The sequence below is a fragment of the Papio anubis genome, chromosome X (assembly GCF_008728515.1).
Source record: "Papio anubis isolate 15944 chromosome X, Panubis1.0, whole genome shotgun sequence".
Classification (NCBI taxonomy): Eukaryota; Metazoa; Chordata; class Mammalia; order Primates; family Cercopithecidae; genus Papio; species Papio anubis.
In genome coordinates this window covers 57,490,464-57,508,834 of record NC_044996.1, presented here as the reverse complement: position 1 = coordinate 57,508,834, position 18,371 = coordinate 57,490,464, and the positions used below count along the sequence as shown (strand labels likewise).

At 33.6% G+C, this 18,371-nt stretch overlaps 1 pseudogene; it reads right to left on the bottom strand.

Annotated features, from left to right (window-relative positions):
* Positions 1-744: 744 nt before the first annotated feature.
* The window catches only part of LOC101019302, a 29,370-nt pseudogene continuing 11,743 nt past the window's right edge, over positions 745-18,371 (bottom strand).

Genomic DNA, 18,371 nt, shown 5'->3' with positions numbered 1-18,371 from the left:
TTTTCTGTAACAGAATCTCACTCTGTCACCTGGAGTGTAGTATTGGGGCTTGATTATATCTCATTGCAGCCTCAAACTGAGCTCTAGCGATCCTCCCACCTCTGCCTCCTGAGTAGCAGAGACTACAGGTGCACACCACCAAACTGGAAAATTTTTAAATATGAATATGTGCATATATATATAAAATATGCTTTTTTTCTGTAGAAAGAAAGTCTCAGCTGTGTTGTCCAGATGGTTGAAGTCCTGGGCTCATAGGACCCTCCCACCTCAGCCTCCCAAAGCACTGGGATTACAGGCAAAATGTCAGTGTAAATTCACACACTTTTACATACACAGATATGCATCAATACAAGAATTCAAAGTGACATGTGGACATATAACACAGGTACTTATGCATAAACACACAACTCAGACACAAACATATCTATTGAAATACACAATACAGTCGTGACCTTCTCACTAATGATTAAAATCAACTGTTCACAATTGATTAATAAAATGCCCATGCTTTAAATAATAGAAACAAAGAAATCACACTCTAAAGCCACACTTCACTGCCATTTAGTTTCTTATAAGTTGATAATGTGAAGAAAACTTAAAGATTTAAAAGCCCAGGGAAGCTGGGGACTCCTAGAATAAAGATTTACTAAGTAAAATCACTGGAAGCGCACATTAGAAATATTCTGTAAAATTAGCTAAATTATTTTTACTTTTTTTTTTTTTTTTTTTTTTTTTTTAGACATAGTCTCACTGTGTCACCCAGGCTGGAGTGCAGCAGCATGATACTACCTCATTATATCCTCAAACTCAAGTGGGCTCAAGTGATCCTTTGGCCACAGCCTCCTGAGTAGCTGGATTACAGGTACATGCCACCATGCCCGGTTCAAATTGTTTTCACTTTCATGACCCTGCTGGAAACTTGTTGCTGCTCTAATTCATGACTTGGAGAGGCAGAACTGCAAAAAGCTATTGCTTGGTTCAGGTGCTTTGTGAGAATCCAAAGAAAAAAAAAGGCCTGAACTGAAAATCTCTATCTCCATCACCCAGATTTTAAACTGGTGCACTGTCCAAAAGACACTTGGCATTGTGTCCTAATGAAAAGCCAGAAACACCAGACTGTGCAATTATGGATGGTTCAAAGGTATGTTCTTGGTTAGTAACAGTAATGTTTCATAGCCTCAGGCTATCACAGAGGCTTTGGAGCTTTTGACACTTATGACTGCACTCCATACATTTTTTAAAAGATATCATTGAACATTTTTATTGTGTTCTTTTAGCACTTTCTTCATGGAGGTGATCCCTCCTTTTATAAAGGTCAAGTCTATATCTTTGCTCTGTATTTGCTGAGTATATATCTTCTCCATCTGTTTCAGATGGCCCTCAGCTTTGCTGAAATTGTATTCTTGATAGAGAGACTCCTGATATACATAGTATGTCCAGAAGTATAGTGCTCAGGAGCTAATGTTCAACACCATCTCTGGTTGCAGTCCTGCCAATACCATAGCTTTATATTCCTCTGATGGACTGAGTTCTGTGAGGACAATATCTAGCCAGAAAGATCATTGCTGGCAAGACAGATAGCTGGTGAACGACTAAACTCAGAACTGACATATTGACCACAGAAGATGTGAGAGCAGGTAGTGACCCATGCAAAACCAGAGAATTTGATGTGACATTATTGATAATTATGAAGCAGCGTGTTTTCACATCTCAAGGACCTACAGAAACAAGAGCAAACCAAAACCCAAACCCAGCAGAGGAAAAGAAATAACAAAGATCAGAGCAGAAATAAATAGAACTAAAACAAACAAAAAATAAGTACAAAAGATAAGTGAAACAAAGAACTTGTTATGTAAAAATATAAACAAAATTGATAGACCTTTATCGAGATTAACTAAGAAAAAGAAGCGACAAACAAATTCAATTAAGAAAGAAACAGGAGATATCACAACCAATACCACAGAAATACAAAAGATTACTCAAGGCTACTATGAACATTTTTACATGCACAAACTAGAAAACCTAGAGGAGAAGGATAAGTTCCTGGAAATATACAACTCTCCTAGTTTAAACCAGTAAGAAACAGAAACTCTGGACAAACCAGTAACAAGCAGCAAGATTAAGAAGGTAATTTAAAAATTGCCAATAAAAAGAAGTCCAGGACCAGATGGATTCACAGCTGAATTCTACCAAACATTCAAAGACGAATTGGTACTAATTCTAATGTCATTATTCTATGGAATGGAGAAAGAAGAAATCCTCCCTAAATTATTCTGTGAAGCCAGTGTCACACTAACACCAAAACCAGGGAAGACCATAACAAAAATTTTTTAAAAAAAAGAAAGAAAAGAAAAAGAAAACCACAGACCAATATCTTTGATGAATACAGATGCAAAAATCCTCAACAAAATACTAGCTAGCCAAATCCACCAGCATATCCCAGATACAGTCCACCATAATCAACTGGGTTTTATACCAGGGATGCAGTAATGGCTTGACATCCACAAATCAATAAATGTAACACACCACATAAACAGAATTGAAGTAAAAGAATCACATGATCATCTCAAAAGATGAAGGAAAAGCATTTGACAAAATTCAGCATCCCTTTGTGATAAAAACCCTCAGGAAAATAAGCATAGAAGGGACATACCTTAAGGTAATAAGAGGCATCTATGACAAACCCACAGCCAACATTACACTGAACAGAAATAAGTTGAAAGCATTCCCCCTGAGAACTGGAACAAGAAAAGATGCCCAGTTTCACACCTTCCATTAAACACAGATTGGAAGTCCTAGCCAGAGCAATTCAGACAAGAGAAAGAAACAGGTGGCATCCATATAGCTAAGCTATGAGGGTGCAAAGGTGTAAGAATGATACAATGTATTCTGGGTACTCTAGGTAAAGGGTGGCAAGGGGATGAGGAATAAAAGACTACACATTGATTGGGTAGAGTGTACGCTGCTTGGATGACAGATGTGCCAATATTTCAAAAATCACCACTAAATAACTTATCTATGTAACCAATCACCACCTGTTTCTCAAAAACCTATTGAAATAAAAAAAATCAAATTCAAAAAAGGGACAATTAATGTTTGAAATCTAAACTCACAATCAGCAGACATGTAACATGTAAGAAATGAATATGCACAATCTTGAATTACTATCATCTTCCTCAGAAGGGAGGCAAGAAGTGGATTGGCCTCAAAATTTGAAATTCAAATAATATAAAATGAACTAAAAAGTAAAAATCTCTGAATTCTTCTGTAGGCATTCTAGCTGAGACTGCCTATCCACTCTCACAATGATAATAAATGTAGAAAGGGAAAAAATAGTGACCAGGAAACGTTTTGAACTTTGTAGGCAGCCTGAATCCCTTTGAAAATTGGTCTTTAAAAAACACTAAAACTTTTGAAACACCAGTGTTTAGAAATAAACTTATTAAGACTAAGGAAATATTTATCAGTATGTACTAAACCTGCACATACATTCATTTTCTTTGGACCAATGCTAAGTTACAATGCCAAATTTTATTTCAGTTGGTAATGACTTGGACCATTAGACATGTTCATGAGAAAGCACTTCTCGAGTAACCAGCCTAACTAAATTTAGCTAGGATTAGAACTATCGAATTGCAGTACGAGTGGAAAGTCAATTCAATTATCATGTAACTAGGTTGGACAGGATTTTTATAATGTCATGAAGTATAAACATTTATTCACTCTAAGATCTCATACTTTTAAGAATCTCAAAAGTAAAATTCTATGAAAAGAAAAAAAAGCTATTAACAGATAGAATAGTTTTTAAATTACTTCATAAAATGTAATACACAACAATCTCCTATAATGTAAGCGTAGATGAATTACATAGAAAAAACCCTTTAATAAGCCTAGTAAATGATGCTCAGTTGATTTAAACCACGTGCCTTTTAAGGTCATTTTGCCTTTTTGACTTTGTGGACCCGGATCATAACAAAACAAAACAAAGCAAAACAAAATATAACAAGTAAAGAAATGAACACAGAAAAATTAACAGCATAATAAATTACTTCTGCTTGAACTCAATTTTTACCTAATTTTCCAGTTGGCCTCATGACACCCCTGGAAGATTTAATTTAAATTCAGAGTCATTTTTTTTTTCAAAAAGTTTTCTTTTCCCTGATGGTTTCATCTACTGCACATGGCACAAAAGCCTGTTATTGCCAATTTAGACATAAAACGTTAACAATGAGATTTACGCATTTTCCACAGGCAGTTATTTATAAAAGATGCATTTCTTCTGATAGAATTGACAATGCATAAACTATTTTTCATAATGATTCATGACACTGAACAATATACCTTCTCTTCAGGTGACAGAAATAATTATAGCAAAGTCTGCTCACAGAATTTACATCCATTCAAAAAATATTAATTATTTTGGCTCTCTCAAAATCTAAAGTGGAACTGTAGTGGGAAAAAATATAAAAAATAATTAAGAAACATGAGTTCCTGGATCGCAAAAAGAAAATAATTCCTGTTGTAAAGATTGTCTCATCTCATTTTAAAATTTTATTTACACATGCAGACTAGAATTGAAGTTCTAAATTGGTAATAAGTAGTGTAATAAATTTTCTGTTCACATGCAATAGAATTTTTATTAGAAATAGAGAAGAAATAAATACAATTGTCAGATTCCTGGAATCCAAATTAAAACCAAGTAAAAAGTAACCTCATAAATAACACAGAGCAACAGAACACGAAAAGGCAACCTCCTGTAGACAATCAAAAAGTGTAGCTGGGTTGATTCCAAGTCTTTGCTATTGTAAACTTGGGAAGGGGAACATCACACACCGGGGCCTATCATGGGGAGCGGGGAGGAAGGAGGGATTGCATTGGGAGTTACACCTGATGTAAATGACGAGTTGATGGGTGCTGATGAGTTGATGGGTGCAGCACAGCAACATGGCACAAGTATACATATGTAACAAACCTGCATGTTATGCACATGTACCCTAGAACTTACAATATAATTTTTTAAAAAAAAAAAAGTGTAGCTGGGAGATTTGCTTGAAAGAGTGTCTATTCCTCATCCTACCAAATCACTCTATAGCTCAGGTTATTCATCATCTACTTATGTAATTATTTTATTTTTAAAAAGACCATAATTTAGATAAATAAAATTAAGCTAATTTTAGTAGTAACAAAGAGAAGTATATACTTTTAAAATGTTGATTTTTCAAAATGATTGATCAAATCATTGCCATTTTTGTGTTCTTAAGGGTAAGAAATGATGGATATTTTCTCACTTAGTCCTAGATTTCCCTATTATGATCCTATCAAAAGGAAGACAGACATATAATTTGAGGATGATCTTTTATTTACAGAGAAAAACCAAAAAATTATTGCCTCTTACTCTCATAAATGCATATTCTATAGTAATTAGAAGTACACACCACAAGCGGTATTGTTTAAGAAATTTCAGTTTTTTCACAACACATTTATCTTTTCTTTTTTTTTTTTTTTTTTTGAGACAGAGCTTTCACTCTTAGTGCAATGGCCTGATATCGGTTCACCACAACCTCCACCTACAGGTTCAAGTGATTCTCCTGCCTTGGCCTCCCAAATAGCTGAGATTACAGGCATCCGCCACCATGCCTGGCTAATTTTTTTGTATTTTTAGTTGAGATGGGGTTTCTCCATGTTGGTCAGGCTGGTCTTTAGCTCCCAACCTCAGATTGTCTGCCCACCTCAGCCTCCCAAAGTGCTGGGATTACAGGCGTAAGCTAACGTGCCTGACCTTTGACTGTTTATATGTGAGATTCTACTGTATTTTGAACAAGTCAAACACCATCCCTCTCATTTACAGACATCATAAATAGATTCAGGGTCATCTAAAAATTAAATATAATAATATAATCTGTATTTCTGTATATCATACATAAAATCTAATATTTGTGAAGAGGAAGAGAAAAAGGAGAAGGAAAAGAAAAAGGAAGGGAGAGGTTCAGAGAAGTATCTTAAGATGATACTTACTGTGGCAAAACATTTTTTTCCAGAGAGTTTATTTATTTTTTATTTTTTATTATTCTTTAAGTTATGGGATACATGCACAGAATGTGCAGGTTGGTTACATAAGTATACATGTGCCACGGTGGTTTGCTGCACCCATCAACACGTCATCTACATTAGGTATTTCTCCTAATGCTATCCCTCCACTAGTCCCCCACCCTCCAACAGGCCCTGGCATGTGATGTTCCCCTCCCTGTGTCCATGTATTCTCATTGTTCATGTCCCACTTATGAGTGAGAACATGTGGTGTTTGGTTTGCTGTTCCTGTGTTAGTTTGCTGAGAATGATGGTATCCAACTTCATCCAAGTTCCTGCAAAGAACATAAACTCATCCTTTTTATGGCAGCATAGTATTCTGTGGTGTACATGTGCCACATTTCTTTATGCAGTCTATCAATGATGGGCATTTGGGTTGGTTCCAAATCTCTGCTATTGGGAATAGTGCTGCAATAAACATACGTGTGCATCTGTCTTTATAGTAGAATGATTTATAATCCTTTGGGTGTGTACCCAGTAATGCGATTGCTGGGTCAAATGGTATTTCTGGTTCCAGATGCTCGAGGAATCACCACACTGTCTTCCACAATGGTTGAACTAATTTACACTCCCACCAACAGTGTAAAAGTGTTCCTATTTCTCCACATCCTCTCCAGCCTCTGTTGTTGCCAGACTTTTTAATGATTGGCATTCTAACTGGCGTCAGATGGTATCTCATTGTGGTTTTGATTTGCATTTCTCTAATGACCAGTGATGATGAGCTTTTTTCTTGTTTGTTGGTCACATAAATGTCTTCTTTTGAGAAGTGTCTGTTCATATCCTTTGCCCCCTTTTTAATGGAATTGTTTACTATTTTGTCATAAATTTGTTTAAGTTCCTTGTAGATTCTGGATATTAGCCCTTTGTCAGAGGGATAGATTGCAAAAATTTTCTCCCATTCTGTAGGTTGCCTGTTCAGTCTGATGATAGTTTATTTTGCTGTGCAGAAAAGTTTAATTAGTTTAGTTAGTAGTAACAATCTTTAGTTTAATTAGATCCCATTTGTCAATGTTGGCTTTTGTTGCCATTGCTTTTGGTGTTTTATTCATGAAGTTTTTGCCCATGCCTATGTCCTGAATGGTATTGCGTAGGTTTTCTTCTAGGATTTTTATGGTTTTAGGTCTTATATTTAAGTCTTTAATCTGTCTGGAGTTAATTTTTATATAAAGTGTAAGGAAGGGGTTCAGTTTTGGTTTTCTGCATATGGCTAGCCAGTTTTCCCAACATCATTTATTAAATAGGGACTCTTTTCCCCGTTTCTTGTATTAGTTAGATTTGTCAAAGATGAGATGTTTGTAGATGTGTGGCATTATCCCTGAGGCCTCCGTTCTGTTCCGTTGGTCTGTCTGTCTATTTTAGTACCAGTACCTTGCTGTTTTGGTTACTTTACAATTGTAATATAGTTTGAAATCAGGTAGCATGATGCTTCCAGCTTTGTTCTTTTTTCTTAGGATTTTCTAGGCTATACAGGCTCTTTTTTGGTTCCATATAAAATTTAAAGTAGTTTTTTTTTCTAATTCTCTGAATAAAGTCAATGGTAACTTAATGGGGATAGAAAATAAATAACTTCTTTGAAACCAATGGGACCAAAGACACAACATACCAGAATCTCTGGTACATAGCTAAAGCCATGTTTAGAAGGAAATTTATAGCACTAAACGTCCACTGCAGAAAACAGGAAAGATCTAAAATTGACACCTAAACTTCACTATTAAAGAACTAGAGAAGCCAGGGCAAAAACAAAACAACAACAACAACAACAACAACAACAAAACTCAAAAGCTAGCAGAATACAAGAAATAACTAAGATCAGAGCAGAACTGAAGAAAATAGAGACATGAAAAAGCCCTCAAAAAATCAATGAATCCAGGAGCTCGTTTTTTTGAAAAGATTAACAAAATAGACCGCTAGGCAGACTAATAAAGAGGAAAAGAGAGACGAATCAAATAGACACAATAAAAAATGATAAAGGGGATATCACCACTGATCTCACAGAAATACAAACTACCATCAGAGAATACGATAAACACCTCTACGCAAATAAACTAGAAAATCTAGAAGAAATGGATAAATGCCTAGACACACACACCCTCCCAAGACTAAACCAGGAAGAAGTCAAATATCTGAATAGACCAATAACAAGTTCTGAAATTGAGGCAGTAATTATTAGTCTACCAACCAAAAAAAGCCCAGTACCAGATGGATTCACAGCTGAATTCTACCAGAGGTACAAAGAGGAACTGGTACCATTCCTTCTGAAACTATTCCAAACAATAGAAAAAGAGGGACTTCTTCCTAACTCATTTTACGAAGCCAGCATCATCCTGATACCAAAACCTGGCAAAGACACAACAAATAAAGAAAACTTCAAGTCAATATCCCTGACGAACATTGATGTGAAAATACTCAATAAAATACTGGCAAACTGAATTCAGCGGCACATCAGAAGCTTATCCACCACGATCAAGTCGGCTTCATCCCTGGTATTCAAGGCTGGTTCAACATATGCAAATCAATAAACGTAATCCATCACATAAACAGAACCAATAACAAAAACCACATGATTATCTCAATAGATGCAGAAAAGGCCTTTGGCAAAATCCAACACCCCTTCATAGTAAAAACTCTCAATAAACTAGGTATTGGTGGAACGTGTCTCAAAAGAATAAGAGCTATTTATGAGAAACCCATATCCAATATCATACTGAATGAGCAAAAGCTGGAACCATTCCCTTTGAAAATTGGCACAAGACAAGGATGCCATCTCTTACCATTCCTACTCTACATAGTATTGGAAGTTCTTGCCAGGGCAATCAGGCAAGAGAAAGAAATAAAGGGTATTCAGATAGGAAGAGAGGAAGCCAAATTGTCTCTGTTTGCTGATGCCATGATTTTATATTTAGAAAACCCATTTTCTCAACCCAAAATCTCCTTAAACTGATAAGCAACTTCAGCAAAGTCTCAGGATACAAAATCAATGTACAAAAATCACAAGCATTCCTATGCACCAATAATAGACAAACAGAGAGCTAAATCATGAGTGAACTCCCATTCACAATTGCTACAAAGAGAATAAAATGCCTAGGAATACAGCTTATAATGGATGTGAAGGACCTCTTCAAGGAGAACTACAAACCACTGCTCAAGGAAATAAGAGAGGACAAAAACAAATGGAAAAACATTCCATGCTCATGGATAGGAAGAATCAATATCATGAAAATGGCCATACTGTCCAAAGAAATTTATAGATTCAAGTCAAAACATTTCTTAAGCATATCCTCAGAGTCTAAGCATAGTTAGAGATATGATTTGATGAGGGCTACAGATGTCTAGAGGTATATGAAAAAATATGTACAAAAATAGCAGCTGGATGACAGAAAAAATAAAGGTGGTTCTGAAGATCCAAATGATCGATCTTTTAATAAACAGAAAATTTATTTTGTGAAATATTCAATTTATATGGCTTATCTAAGTCTTAGAATATTGGAAATACAATGTTTTTTATTTGTTTTTTCATTATTCGGTATAGAGTTAGACTATTTTCTAAATGTCACATATCTGACCATGTGAAAAGGTTTCCTCTCTCGTCATCTCCCCTCTCAGAAAATAATATTTTAGGTATTGTAATTGAGCGTTATAGGTTTGATGGTAAAGAGAGGCTTTAAGGTTGATGTGAGGACAAAAATCAGAATCTTTATTCCAGATGCTGATTTCAGAGGATGAGTGTATAAATCTGAACTCTTTTTAGGGGAATACATGCAACCAATGAAGAAGTTAATATTATACCTACTGTACAGGTAAAGATACTGAGACTCAGAGAGTTAAAAAAGTTGACCAAGATTAGCTTCACAAAGATGTTTGCTTAGATGAGCAATTTCCTTAGTGTTATTTGTGAGATGTTGGCACACCTATCACCTGAGCAGTATACACTGCACTCAATTTGTAGTTTTTTATTACTCCCCCACTCCTGCTCTTTCCCCGAGTCCCCAAATTCTATTGTGTCATTATTATGCCTTTGCATCCTCAAAGCTTAATCCCCACTTATGAGTGAGCACATATGATGCTTGGTTTTTCATTCCCAAGTTACTTCACTTAGGAACATACTTAACCAAGGAGGTGAAAGACTCTTCTAGACATTGGCTTAGTCAATGGATCTTGTTAACAGGGAACACTGCTGGTGGGAATGTAACCTGGTACAACCACTATGGAAAACTGTGGAGATTCCTTAAAGAATCAAAAGTAGAATTACCATTTGATCTAGCAGTCCCACTACTGGATATCTACCCAGAGGAATAGAAGTCATTATACAAAAAAAGGTACTTGTACACACATGTATATAGCAGCACAATTTGCAATTGCAAAAACGTGGAACCGACCCAAATGCCCATCAAAAAACTAGTGGATAAAGAAACTGTGGTATATAGATAGAATGAAATGATAGCATTCTTAGCGATCTGGATGAGATTTGTTTTTGTTTTTGTTTTTTTGATACAGGGTCTCAATCATGTGCGACCATGCCCAGTTAATTTTTGTACTTTTTGTAGAGACAGGGTTTTGGCATATTGTCCAGGTTGGTCACAATCTCCTGAGTTACCCAGATTGACAAAAATTTTACACAATGCACATATGTAGGGGCAAATACAATGATCTTGTTCTTTATAAAAGAACTATTTTATGTCTGAAGTTAGCAATTAGAAATACTAACGATAAAACATTTTTAAAAACAAAATAAGTGTTTTAAAAATTATACATATTTTGGTCAGCCACAGTGGCTAATGCCTGTAATCCCAGCGCTTTGGGAGGCTGAGGTGGGAGAATCACTTGAGTCCAGGATTTGAGACCAGCATGGGTAACACAGGGGGAACTCGTCTCTACAAAAATATTAAAAAAAATTAGCCAGGCATGGTAGTGTGCACACCTATAGTCCCAGCTACTTGAAAGGCTGAGGTGGGAGGATTGCCTGAGCCCAGGAGGTTGAGGCTGCAGTGAACTCAGTTCGTGCCACTGCCCTCCAGACTGGACTACAGAGTAAGACTTGTCTCAAAAAAACAAAACAAAACAAAACAAAAAACATATTTCCATCATCGAGGAATACTAACAGTTAAGGAATTGTTTTTGTCTAAATTTTGGCCTCTTTATAATTTTTATCTGACATTTTAATTGATAGTGCAGTGTACGTAAAATTGTGTATCTTCCTTAACAAACTGAATATAATAAGCATTTCAAAATCATAAAATATGTTTTCCAGACATAACTGAACACTGTGTAATAGTCCATTTGATAAAATATATATTTTATTTTAACTACTGTGTTAATGTTGGTTACTTAGGCTATTTATAGCTTAATTATTATATAGACATGCCACTGTGGAAGATATTTTTGAATTAATCTTTTACCACGTTTTCAATCATTTAATTAAATAATACAGAAAATGTGAAATTTCTGAGCCAAAAGAAACACCATTTTAAGATTGTTTATATTGATAAATTATTCTTCAGAAAGGTCATATTTAATTATGGGCTCATTAAAATATTTTTAAACTCTATTTTAGCTAAACATTAGCAAATACATGACGTTATCAGTTTTTAATTTTTTTAAATTTGATTAAAATTGCTGTCTCAGCTTAATGTTTCTTTTTCTAAATCAGAGCTTTATTCTTTTTCACTGGTGAATAATATATCATTGTATGTATATACCCCATTCCTTAATCCATTAATCTTGTGATGGATTTTTCAATTAATGCTATTTTAATTGATACATAATAATTATATATATTTATGGGATATAATGTGATATTTCAATACATGTCTACAGTATATAATGACCAAATCAAGGTAACTAGCAGATCCACTTCCTTGAATTATTAACCATAGTCACCTTATGGCTCTATAGAACGCTGGAGTTTATTTATCCTATCTAGTTGTAACTTTGTATCTGTTAATCAACATCTCTCTACCCCTCGCTTCCTCCCACCTTTCTCAGCCTCTATTAACCACTATCCCAACCTCTACTTCTATGATAGCAACTATTTTAGTTTCCACATATGAGTGAGAAGATGCAGTATTTCCCTTTCTGTGCCTAGCTTATTTCACTTAATATGTTCCTCCGGTCTCATGTTGCTGTGCATGATGGGATTTCATTCATTTTTAATGCATGAATAGTATTTCATTGCATGAATATAGCACATTTTCTGTATTCACTCATCTGTTGATGGACACAGGTTGATTCCATATCTTAGCTATTGTGGATATCACTGCAATAAACATGGTAGTACAAGTACTTTTTGACATACTGATATTCTTTCATTTGGATATATACCCAATAGCAGGATTGTTGAATTATCTGGTAGTTGTATTTTTAGTTTATTGAGGAACTTCCATACTGTTTTCCATAATGGCTGTACTAATTTACATTTCCACCAACAGTGTATGAAAGTTCACCTTTCTCTGTATCTTTGTCAGCATTTGATATTTTTTGTCTTTAGGATAACAAGCATTCTAACAGAGGAGAAAAGACATCTCATTGTGGTTTTAATTTGCATTTTCCTCATGATTAGTGACATTTTGCATTTATTTGATGATAAGTGATGTTAAGTATTTTGAAAATATATCTGTTGGTTATTTGTATGACTTTATTTGATGTGTATTGACATTATTTGCTCACTATTATTTTGTGGTTGCGTTGTTTGAAATTCTTGTATATTCTGAATATAATTCCTTATCAGATGAATAGTTTGTGAATATTTTAGTCCCATTCTACAGGTTGTCTCTCCCCTCTGTTGATTGTTTCCATTGTGGTGCCAAGATTCATTAGTTTCATTTTGTCCCATTTGTCTATTTTTGTTTTTGTTGTGTGTGTTTTTGAGGTCTTATTTGTGAAACATTTTCCTAAACCAAACTCCTGAAGCATTTCTTCTACATTTTTTTTAGTAGTTTTATCATAGTTTCTGGTCTTACATTTAAGTTTTTCATCTATTTTGAGTTAATTATTGAATATGGTAAGACATAGGATTCTAGTTTAATTCTTCTGACTATGAATATCCAGTTTTATCAGCACCAATTATTAAAGTGACTGTCCTTTCCTCAGAGAATATTCTTGAGATGCATCGAGAACCAGTTGGGTGTAAATACATGCATTGATTTCCGGGTTATCTATTGTATTCAGTGGATCTTTGTGTCTGTTATTATATTTTTATGTCAGTACCATGTTGTTTGGGTTACAATAGCTTTCCACTGTGTTTTAAAGTCAGGTAGCGTGATGCCTCCAGTTATGTTCTTCTTGCTCAGGATTGCTTTTGCCATCCGTGGTCTTTTGTGATTCCATACAAATTTTATAATTGCTTTTTCTATTTCTGTGAAGAAATTGGTATTTTAATGGAATGAAATTGAATCTATAGGTTACTTTGGGTAGTATGGTCATTTTAACAATATAAATTTATTCTATTCATAAACATGAAATGTCCTTTCATTTTTCCATGTCCTCTTCAATTTATCAATCTTTTATAGTTTTCATTGTAGAGATATTTCACCTCCCTGGATAAAGAAGGTAAAGAAATAAAATAAATTTATTCCTAGGTAATTTTTAGGTATTATTTTATTGTTTTTAGCTATTGTAAATATGATCGCTTTCTTGATTTCTGGTTTTTTTAGATATTGTTGCACAGGAATTCTATTAATTTTTATTTTGATTTTGTATTCTGCAACATTTCTGAATTTATCATTCTGAGAGTTTTTTGTGGAATCTTTATGTTTTTCCATATATCATATCATATACTCTGCAAACAGGGACAATTTGATTTATTCTTTTTTAGTTTAGATGCCCTTTATTTATTTCTCTTGCCTGATTGCTCTGGCTAGGATTTCCAATACTATGCTGATTAAGAGTGGTGAAAATAGGGCTCCTTATATTGTTTCAGTTCTTAGACAAAAAGATTTCCACTTTTTCTTTTTCAGTATGATGTTAGCTATAAATATGTCACATATGGCTTTCATTATGTTCAGGTATGTTTCTTCTATACCTAATTTGTTGAGAATTTTTTTTTTTAATCATGAAGCGGTGTTGAATTTTATCAAAAGTTTTTTTCATATCTATTGAGATAGTCATATAGTTTCATTATCTTGATGTGATGTACCAAGATTATTGATTTGTGTATGTTGAGCCATACTTGCATCCCTGGGATAATTCTACTTTATCATGGGGCATAATCTTTTTGATGTTCTCTTGGATTCAATATGCTAGTATTTGGTTGAGGATTTTTGTATATATGTTTGTCACAGGTGGTGGCTTTAGTATTATTTCTTAGTGTATTTTGTCTGGTTTTGGTATCAGTGTACTGCTGGCCTTGCAGAATGAGTTTAGAAAAATTCCCTCATCTTGCATTTTTAGAAAGAGTTTAAGAAAAAATAGTATTAGTATTTCTTTAAAAGTTTCATGGAATTCAGCAGTGAAGCTATCTGGTTCTGAACTTTTTCTTGCTGATAAATTTTTCTTATTTGCCTAACTTCATTACTCATTATTTGTCTGTCCAGGCTGATGAATTTTTATTATTGACTTAACTCCATTTTTTTTTTTTTGTCTGTCCAGGCTTTTTTTTTTTTTTTTTTTTTTTGGTTCAGTCTTGGTAGCTTTTGTGTATCCAGGAATTTCAAGAATTTATCCATTTTCTCTAGGTCTTACAAATTGTTAGCATACTGTTGTTTAAAATAGTCTCTAGTTATTATTTGTATTTCTAGCATATCAGTTTTAATGTTTCCTTCTTCATTTTTGATTTTATTTATTTGTGTCTTATTTTTTATCTTAGTCAAGCTAATGGTTTATCAGTTTTGTTTGTCTATTAAAATAAATGATATTTTGTTTCATAGATCTTTCTTATTATTTTTGTTGGTCTCAGTTTTTGTTTATTTATTCTCTTATCTTTATTATTTCTGTTTTTCTACTAACTTGAGGTTGAGTTTGTTCTTACCTTAATAGTTTTTTGAAGTCTATTGTTAGGTTGCTTGTTTGAAATCTTTGTGCTTTTTTGACATAGGCATTTATTGCTATACATTTTCCTGTTAATGGTGCTTTTGCTGTATCCTATAGGTTTTGGTATGTTGTCATTCTATTTTAATTTATTTTAATAAACTTTTAATTTTTTTTCTAAATTTTTTGATTGACCCATTGTTCATTGAAAATCATGTTTTTAAAATTATCATGTGTTTGTTGAAGTTTCCAAAGTTTCTCTTGTTATCTTGTTATTGACAGTACAAACTTTGCTTTTATCCCTTTATACCAAAAGTCACTAGATAAATAACATATGTACATCATGCTTAGTGGCTAATCACATCATTTCTTTCAAATTTTGACAGTAATTTGTAACTGCATAGCTATTATTTGGTTCATGAATAAGAACAGAAAACCACTTATCCTTGGCTAAAGGAAGTGTTAAATTCTACTTTAGATTGAAGAATGCCATAAAAAGTAAATCTCAATGAGTTAGGCTAGGATTAAAGACAAAAAGTATAATTTAGTTGCCACCTTGAAAGAAAACGGTAATTCCAAGGAGGCTGAAGAATAATGTCATACTGCCATTAAAAGGTGGTTTCATCCTTTCAGAAATTGGCATGGATTGATTAATGTTGAGCTATTTGGTGAGGTGCTGGTACAAATAAGAACATTGCTATACAATCTGCACCTGGATTATGAGGGACATATATATTTAATGTTCATTAGACAAGTGTTTTTCAAATGCAATCCAAAGAAGAACTTATAAGATGAAAAACATAGGCTTGTGAAATGGCTATAAAAGAGTTAAAAATTAATTATTTTTTAAAAGGTGATAACAGAATGAATTATGTCACCCCTAATTCATACGATAAAGTCCTGACATCCAGTGCCACAAAACATAATGATATTTAAAGATAGAACCATTCAACAGATAATATTAATAGGAAAAGTGGTTGTGATGAAAAGAATGAAGATATCTCATAGGTAGTGACATGGAAAAAGGAAAAAAAGCTTGGAATTAAAGGAATTCACAGTAATATTACATGACATTAAAACTATAATGGTAAAAAGGACAAAAGATTAAAATTACTGTTGAAAACTGATCCAAATTTAGAAAGGAGAATGACAATTTTGCCTAAGCCTACTAAAGTTTTACACTTTGTTGTAAATTAGAAGGCAAGCAATGTTCAAATTACGTTTGATAAATTTCATTACAAAAAATGTTTCTAATGTTTAAAAATGCATAATAATTTAATTACTAGTTTTTCTTTTTCAAGTCCCTATACATTTACAACTAAAACTAAGACAGTTTTTAATGTTTCAACAAAATTTTTAAAGATCATGGAACATAATGTTTTAACAAAATTTTTAAAGACCATAGAACAATGTGATTAATTTTTCTCATTAATTCTTAAGGGTTGCTTTGCAGTTTCAACTTGCATGATCAGTATTATAGTCCCACATTAGAGTGTAAGGTGAAAACTCCCTGAATTTTATTTCATTTGTATATGGTATTTTTCATTGTAATAGGATTTAACTGAAGAGAACGGCTTGAAGTTGAAACTATAACTGGGAGTTGGCCCATGTACAATTTTGCATCATGTACTCCATTTACTCTTTCATCACCTCATATTTATAATCAAATATTAATTTACAAATTTGTTGTTTTATTTTATGTATATCTCTTTAAGTTTTTGGTGACATGTAGACAGCTCTCTGAATTCACTGATTGAAAACACTTTAAATTTTGGTAACTAGCCATGATACTTTAATCTCCTCTAGAATGACGCATTTTTTCTCTGGTAAATACTACTTTCTCAGTCAGTATTTCCTCATCTTTAAAATTCATCTTTTACTTCTCCATTTATTTTTTCCTTCCCATATACAAAAAAATAGGAACATATGCTATTATTATTATTATTAGTTCCTTATATCAAACCATTTTAAATGTAAATATTGCCAATACCTTCTTCCAAATGAAACATTTTCCTTACCAGGTTCAACCGTAACAGTCAGTTGCAAAAATTTTTTACTGCCTAAGAATACCTTTCACTTATTTTAAAGTAAGGACTTGTATTTATTTCCCAGTGTATTAATTATCTCTTCTTAATTTAAATGTCTTGCTAGTTGAATACCTAAAAAAAAAGAATGGCAATTTCTCTTGATTTCATTGCATTTCAGTGCACTCTGATGTACCAAAAGTAAGGTACCTACAAGGAGCATTTAAAAAGACCTGTAAGACCATATTGCAGTTATCCCATACACTTCATGTTTTTCTGACTCATTTTTTGGAGATATAATCCCTTCAATTATCCAATGTTTGTATAATATTGCATTATATTCCTCCTGCCAACGTTCTTACAGATTTCTAAAATTAAGAAATACTATGTTTAATAACCTGAACTCATGTTTTATTTCTGCAGTCCTCTCCTCCAATCTGCTTCAACTTATTTGGTGGTTCGTTACCCATACTTCGTAATTAAGAAAAACTGTCATCCTTTCGTTATCTCAACTTCTTGTATTCCATTCTTAATCTACCTCTTCCTATGGTTTTGCCTTCATTGCATTTTAAACCTCATTTCAACAATCCTTAGAAATTACACTACATGGTACCACCTCACTTTTAGTATCCATCATACTCTCCCTTTCTTCATTATTAAAATGAAATTCATTTGTCAAACATAATAATTATTCCCTTAAATATAACTGACCACTCTCTCCCTCTTTCTTTCTCTCTATGTATCTCATCTTTGAATTTCCTTCGTAAGACTTCAATCCTAGTTGAATCAACCCATCCACCTTATTCAAGTTCCTACTCCTAAAGATGAACACTCCTTCCTCATCTTCAGTCTCAGTTGATACTTTTGCTTTATTTGTACACACTATTTCTTCACCCAGCTATTACACGTAGTACCCATTAGTTATTTTTTCCAACCCTCTCTCTTCTGCCACCTTCTAATGTCAGATAAGACCCACTATTTGTTGCTCCCTTCTATGTGTTAATGTGTTTTAATCATTTATTTCCCACTTATAAGTGAGAACAAGCAATATTTGGTTTCCTGTTCCTGCATTAGTTCGCTAAAGATAACGGCCTCCAGATCCATTCATGTTTCTGCAAAGGACATGATCGCATTCTTTTATATGACTGCATAGCGTTCTATGGTGCATAAGTACAACATTTTCTTTATCCATTCTACCAGTGATGGACATTTTGGTTGATTCCATGTCTTTGCTATTGTAAATAGTGCTGCAGTGAACATACACATGCAAGTGTCTTCAGAATAGAACACTTTATATTC